General features: G+C 36.8%; 1 long non-coding RNA gene across 1 annotated transcript; it reads left to right on the forward strand.

The window, feature by feature from the left end:
• The first annotated feature begins 1,303 nt into the window (after window positions 1-1,303).
• On the forward strand, window positions 1,304-7,740 carry LOC116737298 (uncharacterized). Its single transcript, XR_004342773.1, has 2 exons — window positions 1,304-1,380; window positions 2,926-7,740. It is a non-coding gene; the product is annotated as an uncharacterized LOC116737298 (long non-coding RNA).
• The last annotated feature ends 1,689 nt before the right edge of the window (window positions 7,741-9,429 follow it).

Consider the following 9,429-nt stretch of genomic DNA (forward strand, 5'->3'; position numbering starts at 1 on the left):
TTGCTGAAATGTGCTATACAAATAAGCTTGACTTAACTTGAAGAAGAGCCTAGAAGCCTAATTACAATTTAATTCAACCTACCTCCTGATAATCCTAGAAATCCAAGAAATTTCACTTCATCAGGACCAGAATTGCTCTACTGGTTCCTACAGTTTTACTGTTTATACTGGGAAAACTCAGTGATGCATACCAACCCACAGAGTGTTTGACAAACTAGTGTTTTATGGTCTCTATATGTCCCACTCGTGAATGTTTAGAAATAAAATTTCTTATTTTCCCCCAACATAATTCCATCCATGTATGTGCGTGGGTGTGTGTGTCCCCGTTTACCTATGATGTCATTAAAAGCAATTAGTGTTGGAACTGCAGGGCTAGTTAGAGTTTTGCTGATGGATCGGAAACATCCACAGGGCAAACTCACACTTCTTCAGTTACATCTTCTCTCCTCTCCTCATTTTTCAAGTCACACACTGTGTACAACAGCCCATCGGTTTGCTACTAGGCGTGTGTATGTGTGTGTGTGTCTACAAATTTTGGCAGAAGTGTATCCTTGTATGGTGGCGTGTGTGTATGTGTGTTCTTTGTGAGTTTGTAAGTGGATTTGATTTCAAAGGTATGTCTTAGGCCCATTTGAATCATTAAGTGTGATTAGTGGACAGAAGTAGGCCTTCTACTTGTTCTTTATTCACAGGAAAAAAAGAAATTCTGTACTGCCATCTTTGTCTTGGCCAAAAAGTGGGGGTAATGGATTGTGGGAGGGATCCCACTTCTTCACTGGCTTTTTTTGTTTCTTTTTTCTGTTATTTCATGTTTTTCTGAGCCTGTTTAAAAACTACCAGCTAAAATGCAACTTGAACATGACTTTAGTGCACACTAAAACTTATCTTACATGTCTTTTTGTTACCCTACCAGTCTGTGCTCCAAGCTGAGTTTTGTTATACATAATAACCTGAATTTTTGATTAAGGGTCATGGAAGTTAAAGTCAAAAGTTTTCAAGTCAAATCCTATTCTCTGATCACATTAAGACGTTTTGTTTCAAACAGAAACGCAGCATGATTCTCGAAATGTTACCCATATGAAGATAAAACTGATCAGACCTACTGTACATAGCAAGAGTTCTTTTGTGTCTTTTACTGAATGCTCAAAGATATTAAATACTTGTGTATTTCAAAGGTCTTTGATAAGTGTTGTAAAAATAAAGATAATTTGTGTAGCAAATAAAAACAAGTTGGAGACTTGTAAAAATGAATATTGGAAGTATTGGAGATGCAACGATTTTGTCTTTCTTTCTTTTTAGGGTCGGTGATGGATGGGTGACCTGTTCATGGCGTGACCTTCCTTTTTTGACCCTAACTGGACCTCACCAGGAGGAATGGAGGTACTGTCTCTGGTACACCTAGAGAGAAACCATTAGAACAACTGTATTTCGGGCATATGGATATTTAAAATACATTTGAACAACTATGAGAAATTCAAGTTATATAAATAAATAATAAACAACACAGCAAAACGTTTCTGCGACAGACTGGCGACCTGTCCAGGGTGAAACGGCCTCTTTTCTGGAACATTAGCTGGAGATAGGAAACAGCACCCCACTAGGAACAAGGGTGTTAGAAAATGGATGGATGGATGGACAACAAAATGTTTTTTTTTTTACTTTAACTTTTATATTTCTTACACTGACCCCGGAGAAGCACTATTTCATTTGCTTTATTTATAAATAATTATTTTTGGGTAATTATATCTCAAAACTAACTAAGGTTACTATAGTTAGTAACTATAGTACTAACTATAGTAGTATAATAGAATAGTTTACTGCAATCAATTCTCTGTCTTTGAGATGAAATATCACTGTACAAACATTTCTATTTGAAGTGATTGGATATTTAAGCGAGTGTCCTTTTTCACCTAGCTTTAGTAGGATGGTAACCAGCAACACAAGCTATCAATGGACTGAAACAGTGAGAACGTGTCAGAACTTTTACTAGAAAACATGCTGTTTCTATCAAAATGGCTGGGGCTGGGTGTTGGTCATTATGCCCATTAACCACGCGTACCCTATATATAGGCATGTGACAACAAGAAACTATTTATAAGGTCAAAACCTCAGTTAATTTAATTGTTTTGTGTTAGACTCTAATTCCTCTCTTCTTTTAGTTGTTTCCAGTCCTGTGTGTTGTGTTCATTGCCTAAAGTTTGTTTTAGGTTTTAGCCAGCACTTCTCAGCACTTATCCCAACACCGCACACCACAAGTAATAACTGTTTTAAGATGCTATCAGGCAGCACTTAGGGAATGTGTTTTTGCAGTTCTGTGCATGTATATTTTTTTTGCTCTGGAAATGTGTGTGTGTTTATGTGTCAACAGCCGCAGACATGTATTCCCAAATTAGTCTGTGGTTTTGTCTGAGTTTTGGAAAAAGGAGCTCTCTGAAGCAGCTGAAAGATGTGATGGATTTGTGTGTGTGTGCGTGTGCTTATACGGTGTTGTGTGTGAATGCGTGTGCTTGTGTTGCGTATGTGTGCATGCCCGCTGGCCTTCCTGTTAACTTGATCCACGCTTGTGTAAAGCTGTGAATGCTGAGAAATCAGGAAAAGAGTGAGGTCATAATGTGCTTAAGGCCAAATTTCTCATATCAGTTACAAGCTAAAGCAAGCACACGCATAGCCACACAATATTTTTTAAACTTGAGATCTCAATGTTTTACCAGTTTCTAAATAAATATGCAGCTTTTCATTTCCTCTGTTTTAATATGAAGCATTATGTTTTTAATAGATTAGATATTAGTTCTGGTCTTATTGTTCAAATACATACAAGTCTTATTTCACATTAATCTGTCTATTATTTTATAGAGGAAAAAGGCTTACCATTTTTGGGTTTTCTCAAACTGAACACTTTTTGTTTAATGTTTTTTTTTATTACAGAGTTCTTTCTCTGAATGGAAACACGCTTGAGCCCTACAGGGAAGTAAGCAATATCACACTCGATACTCCCTGGAAATGTGCACAAACAATGGAAAAACTTATGTATGTTAACAAATTTCTTAAGTTTACAGCCTCGTAATGAAGGAGTAGTGCTGCTCCTCCTGCTGTGTTAGCACGGTGGACAAGCAAATGGAGAGAAACATAGCTGTGGTTGCAGCTTCGGATGAAGCATGTGCACAGGCTTAAGTCTGGTGTGCAGCTTTATATATCTGAGCACATGTTTTTACTGAATCTCATAGCCTCTTCATCTGGTCTTCATTTGGTTACAAATGTTTCAGCGCTTCTGTACTTCACTGCCTCCACATGTTTGTCAGACAAAAGGCCAAGATGAGTTGGAAAGAGACATTAAGATGTGTGAAATGCAAAGCCGAGTGCATCAGTGCATGTTGATTTAAAAAATATGTCACACCATCTTATAGATACAATATGTAGCAGGAATAACTGAGATGCTTTGTCCATTGCTGGTTTGTGAATGTTTTAGAGATACAGGACATTTTTTTTACTTAACTTGTGATTTATTATATCCCACAATGTTTCTGTGCTACTTCACATGTCAGAGTGAAGTAGTACTCTGACATGTCTGCGTTTTCTACGTTTTCTCAGATAACACAAAAGTTCAGTTGTCTCCATTCCTTATATAGGTTATCTGGTGTTCTTCATTCTGTGTTCACTGTTTCTAATGCCTTATTAACAACTAAGGTCCTGCTTCTGCAGTTGTTTTAGTTCTGTATGCGATCTTTGTATCATCTGCGATATTTCCATAATTTCATTATTTTCTAGCTTAATTATGATTCAGACCACTATGTCTAAAAATAAATCCAGACATAAATCGATTCAGGCATGTCCTCTTAATTAAATGCAACCAAACTGCATTAGTGCAGAGAGAACTTTAATTCTAAGATAATTTAAAGTGTAAATCTCGCTTTGCATGTAGTCAAATAGTTTGACAAATACTCAAAATCTAAATTACTCCTGCTTTGAGGTCACTAATCTTGTGCAAAACTTGATTTGATCAAAGAGCAAGGCTGGAACAAAAAAGTAAATTGTTACATCACTAAAAAAAATGTTCTTCTGTGAGTAAGGCAAATTAGCTGCTGAAGTAAAACACACACAACTCAAGTGGATTCAGAAAGTCACATTGGGATATAAGAGTATATTTAGACCATGCACTGAAAGCTTTTATTTTCCAAGACAAAGTAAGTGCCAAAACTTTAGGTACACATTCTCATTCAAAAGGAACACAAAAGGTTCTGTGTGGAAAATGTGCTGTCGGCATTTCGTCTTACATCCATCAGTTGACTTTTCCGATGAATATAAAATGAGACTAAATCTCTAGAGAGATTTAGATTTAGTTACTGAATCTCTAGAGAGATTTGGTTTCTGTCAAACTAAATCTCTTTACCATGACAGTACATAAACAATGCACCTTTATATAGTAACCTGAGCTATTTAGAAACATTTTCCACCACGTCTTATTGCTTGTTGGTAATAACTTACAAATTATTTGAAAAGATTCTTTCTAAATGATTAAATAATTGCTAGCAAAAAGTTACATTTCTTCGTCAATGCTTTGACTAATAACCAATATATCCCTTTCCATTAAAGCTCAGAGATCCCATGTATTTACTTACTAAAAAGTACCTGTATAAAGTATAAAGTATAAGTAAAAGTATAAAAGTACTGACTTGTTGGTGTCAAATGTTAACATTCACATTGAGCGTAAACCGAAGCCTTTTTGTGTAAAAAGAGGAATATGTGCCCCTAAAAACTGATGTTTGATCATGGATACAATTGACTGTGTTTTTATATGTAGATGCCACCTCCTCACACTTCCAGAGCACAGGACTGGTTCTCAGGCTCTGCAGTAATTTGGGGTCATGGTTTGGGCCCCTCGTCAATCAGCAGGTCATTAGAGCTCTTTAATGAGCCCCTCCTCCTCCTCATCCTCCTTCATTTTCTCCTCTATTTTCATCCCCCTCCCTTCTCTTTTTGGTATCCATTACCTTTCTGCATGATATTCTGAGACATTTCATCTACTTCTCCTTGCACTTACATTTATATGTGCGTCTGATCCATTTCTGTCTCCTTTCAAGGACTTTATCAGAAAAATAAAATAAAATTCTTGTTCTCTCTTTCCAAGATACCTTTGTATCTCCTTGACTTTTTACTTGTTGCTTCCTCGCCCTGTTCTGATATCTACTGCAGAGGAAGGGAACTGGTTGGGAGCCTTTAGGTCTGCACTACTTCACATGTCTTGGAGAACTATCGTCTGTGTTTTCTCAGATAACAAAAAAAGCCTGACTCACTTCATTCCTTTTACGCTATCTGGTTTTCTTCATTCATTCTGCATCCACCACTTTAACTCCCACATTGACATCTACTAAGCAGGTTTGGTTTAAATAAATTCATTGGATTCCATCTTAACCTATTCCTTTTTGTGATTCACTAAAAGAAGTAACAATTTGTCACAATATCAGATTCATCCATGTGCTAGACAAAATGTTTTTTTAAATTTTTTAATTTTTATTTTTTTTATCATTTGTCAAGTGACATCATTCGCCATGTAAGGTCCAAGTCCCAACATCCCACAAGACACAGATTTAGGCTTTCAGCTGACAGTTGCTCTGAAATAATGTTGAATATGATTGATTAGTTGTTAGAGGGTGAGTCACCCAAGAAAAACAAACTTTCCACTTTCTGTCTCAATGATACTAAAGATTTGTTTATGGCAAGAATTTAGAGCTACTCCTTTGTTGTAAACTTCTATTCACACAAAATATAACATATGGACACTGTTATAATAACTGTCTCTTGTATTGACTGTAACATTATGTGTGGATTAGCCTCAGAGACTCAACAGCTGTCATAATAAATGTCACAGTGATTCTTTGTCGTCTTAGCTGGGACAGATATTTGATTTTCTTTTTTCAAAGTAAATCCAGATTTCATCTTTCCACATTCAAAAGCCCCAACACATTTTCTCCATTTATGCTTAGCATTTCACATAAACATTAATTATTCAAAATAGATTTGGAATACATCAGTGTACACTTTATCCAAAAACCGTATTCCCTGCTCTGTCAGCACTTTTTGTATTTACTTATGAACCATGTTCTTTGATTACGCCAGTGCTTTCAACACCATCCAGTCAGAACCTCAGAGGGACAAGGTGGAGCTGTCACAAGCGGACCACCATGCGGTTCGAAGTGGTTAGAAAAGCTCACCAGGAAGGTCAGCTTTGCTATAACGTCCCCTCCAACAACGTGCATGATGCTGTTGTTAAACTGGAAAGCTCCTACAGTGACAGACTGTTGCATCCTAAATGAAATTTTTTAATTTTTATGAAAAATTCATTTCTATTCTAATAACTGCACAGTATTTTTTATGTTGTAATCTTGTACAGTATATTATTGTTGCTGTTATTGTTCATCTTCTATCTTGACACGTTTGGAACTGTTGTATGAAACTTTAAATATCTGATGCTGATGTTTCACACAAATATTCTCTCTGTTGGACAATAAATGGTAAGTGATGTGCTTGCTCACTTAATCAATCAATCACATTTTATTTGTATAGCACTTTTCAGCAGCAAGGCATTTCAAAGCGCTTTACATCATAACAAACACAAAAACACAAAGTCATGCAACATAGAATCAACAATCAAAACATGACATTAAGTCAAGTGCCATCATTAAATTTGTAATTGATTATGTTTCAAAAGCCACGCTAAACAGGTTGGTTTATAGTTGAGATTTAAAGGAAGTCAGTATTTCAGCTGTTTTACAGTTTTCTGGAAGTTTGTTAGTCCACTGGACCACAAAGCACTTTACATTACTTTCTGTCATTTATCCATTCACACACATGCTGATGGTAGCAAGCTACTAGATAGAGGCACTCAGAGTCGAGGCTGCCATGTACCAGCGCCATTGGGCTCGCTGACCACCACCAGCAGGCACGGTGGGTGAAGTGTTTTGCCCAAAGACACAACTACAGAGGCAGACAGAGCGGGAATCAAACTAGCAACCCGCTGATTATGAGACAAACTCCTACAACTGTCTCTACAAATTCAATCGAATGTGTTCGGATGCATTTATGTTTGTATCAGTAAAAGTATCTGTATATTAAAAATGGAGCAGATTTGCCACAGAACAGTACGTCTTTTTTTGGAGTGTACTTGTCTAAAATCTAAATGAAACATAATTAGCTTTAGCAAGTATTTCTAAATTTAGCAACAGTATATTAGTGTTAATTTACCCTTCACCAAAAAAGCACATAAACTCATAGTTATGCCGGACAACATTTTCCTACTTTCGTCTTTAATTTCTGTCTGGAAATAAAAATTAAGCACAATAATTAATGGCAATGAATCTGCTGTGAGTATGCAACGTATGATGTATTTTGTGAGAGTCCCCTTTGTTTCTCCACAGCATGTGGAAGTAATATCAGACTGAAATGTGTTTGTCATTAAAGCAGCGTCAGCAGCGCTTACGAACATGGTCAGGATACACAGACAAATTAGCCCATTTCCCTTGACACGAACAGGCGCACTAAAGTCTCACAAACACAGACATGCACACGCCTGCACACAAGTGTTTATACACACAAGCAAGCACATCAAAACCAAGCATGCGTGTGCCCCTTTTTTTTAACGAGAACATTTCTGCCCAATAAAAACTCCAATAATGACTCTCTGTGTTACTAAGTGTATCATGTTTTTACGGCAAGCAAATGAATAAATTTAGACAAAAATGCTCATTATTCTGTGTTTGTGTAAATGCCTGGTTATTGGGAAGTCTGTGAGCATCATGTGGAGTCACACACAGAGCACTTTGCATAAGTAAAATTTTGACAATTGCACTTTCAATTGTGCTGGTTTCCTGCTGGGTGTGTGCGCAAGTCTGTGTTAGTGTATTTGAACGGAAGGGTTTGGTTTCCCATGTCCTGATTGGACAAAGTCTGAGGAAAACCCCCTCTGGTCCTATTCTCTGTTGTCACACTTTTCCTTCATAAATCTGCTAATGAACATCACATGGTTTGTTCTGAATATAGAAAGGAAATACAACTGGTAAGTGTGTATCTGAGTTTGTGGAAGAGTAAAAAATAATTATTTTGATCTTTTAAATATTTTTGTTACAATGTCAAGCTTTCATGTCTAGCATTTTTATGCAGTTATTTCCACTTATTTAATGATTTTTGACATAAGTCTCTACAATCTTTAAACTTATAATGAAATACATTTTCATCCATCCTTTGAAAAAATTGGTCACAATGCATAGAGAGCTTCTGTGAACTGCAAATTAAACATTTCTGGCAAGGTATTTGCGATTTGATTTAGGTCTAGCACAGCCCTGGCTTTGGCTCTTATTGATTTGACAATTACTCCACAAGAACTATGGATCTCTGCAGCTCCTCCAGAGTTGCAAACGGCCTCTTTTCTACTTCTGAGACTAATGATCTTTTTGTCCACTCTGTTAGTTTAGCTGGAGATCCATGATTTTGTAGGACTGCAGCTGTGCAAAGCTTATTCAACTATCTTCCTGACCTGTCTGCTGTGTCCTTGGTGCTGTTTGTCCTCTAACCACCTGAGATCCTCACAGAACAATTGTACTTATACTGAGATAAAATTACACACAGCTGAATTTTAATTTGAAACCATTTATCCTTTTGCTTCCACTTCACAATCGGACATTATTTTAATTGGCTTGAGGCAAGAATAAAAACACCATAAGATTATTGACCTGAGACACACAGAAAGACTCATTGTTGGCCTTGTCACAGTCACTGTTGATCCTGGTTCTGATCCATGCAGGATGAGCAATGGTTGAACGTTCTGTACTTAATATTAAGATAGATATGTAAGTTGTCTGGCAGGGTGCTGCTGTAAGCATATTTGTGCTTGTGGTAAGATGTAATACTGGCCAGAACTGTTGAAACACAAAGACCAGAGTAGATTAATGACTTACTAAATGTCCATTTAAGGTCCTAGTCAGTTCTTAAGAAGTGTGTGATTTGGGACAGTGGAGGAGAGCACACTGTGCTGCTGGATAACACCACTTAAAGCTTTTTCTTTCCTGGAAACCATCAGTGTTTTTATCCTGATTGTTTGCATAACATTTCATTCACAGGTGGTTTAGAAAAAGTGACTATAGTAAGAGTTTTAAGTCTTCAGCAATTGCCTAAAGCTAAATAATGTTCTAATTTACCCCCACCCTTACACTTCATTTGGAAGTGTTCACTGAGGTCACTGATTGTTTTCATGTAAGCAGATCCAATGTCTGTTTGACTGAGTTCCCACATACTCAGTCAAAAGGTTTTAACTAGATGATAAAACTAGATTCATTATCTAGTTTTAAACAGACACGGGCTTACGTGCATTAGTAATACCTCATAACCCTTTCCACATTTTGCTACATTTAACTACAACAGTGTGTTGTGTATTACAAT

Source organism: Xiphophorus hellerii, chromosome 18 (assembly GCF_003331165.1).
Source record: "Xiphophorus hellerii strain 12219 chromosome 18, Xiphophorus_hellerii-4.1, whole genome shotgun sequence".
NCBI lineage: Eukaryota > Metazoa > Chordata > Actinopteri > Cyprinodontiformes > Poeciliidae > Xiphophorus > Xiphophorus hellerii.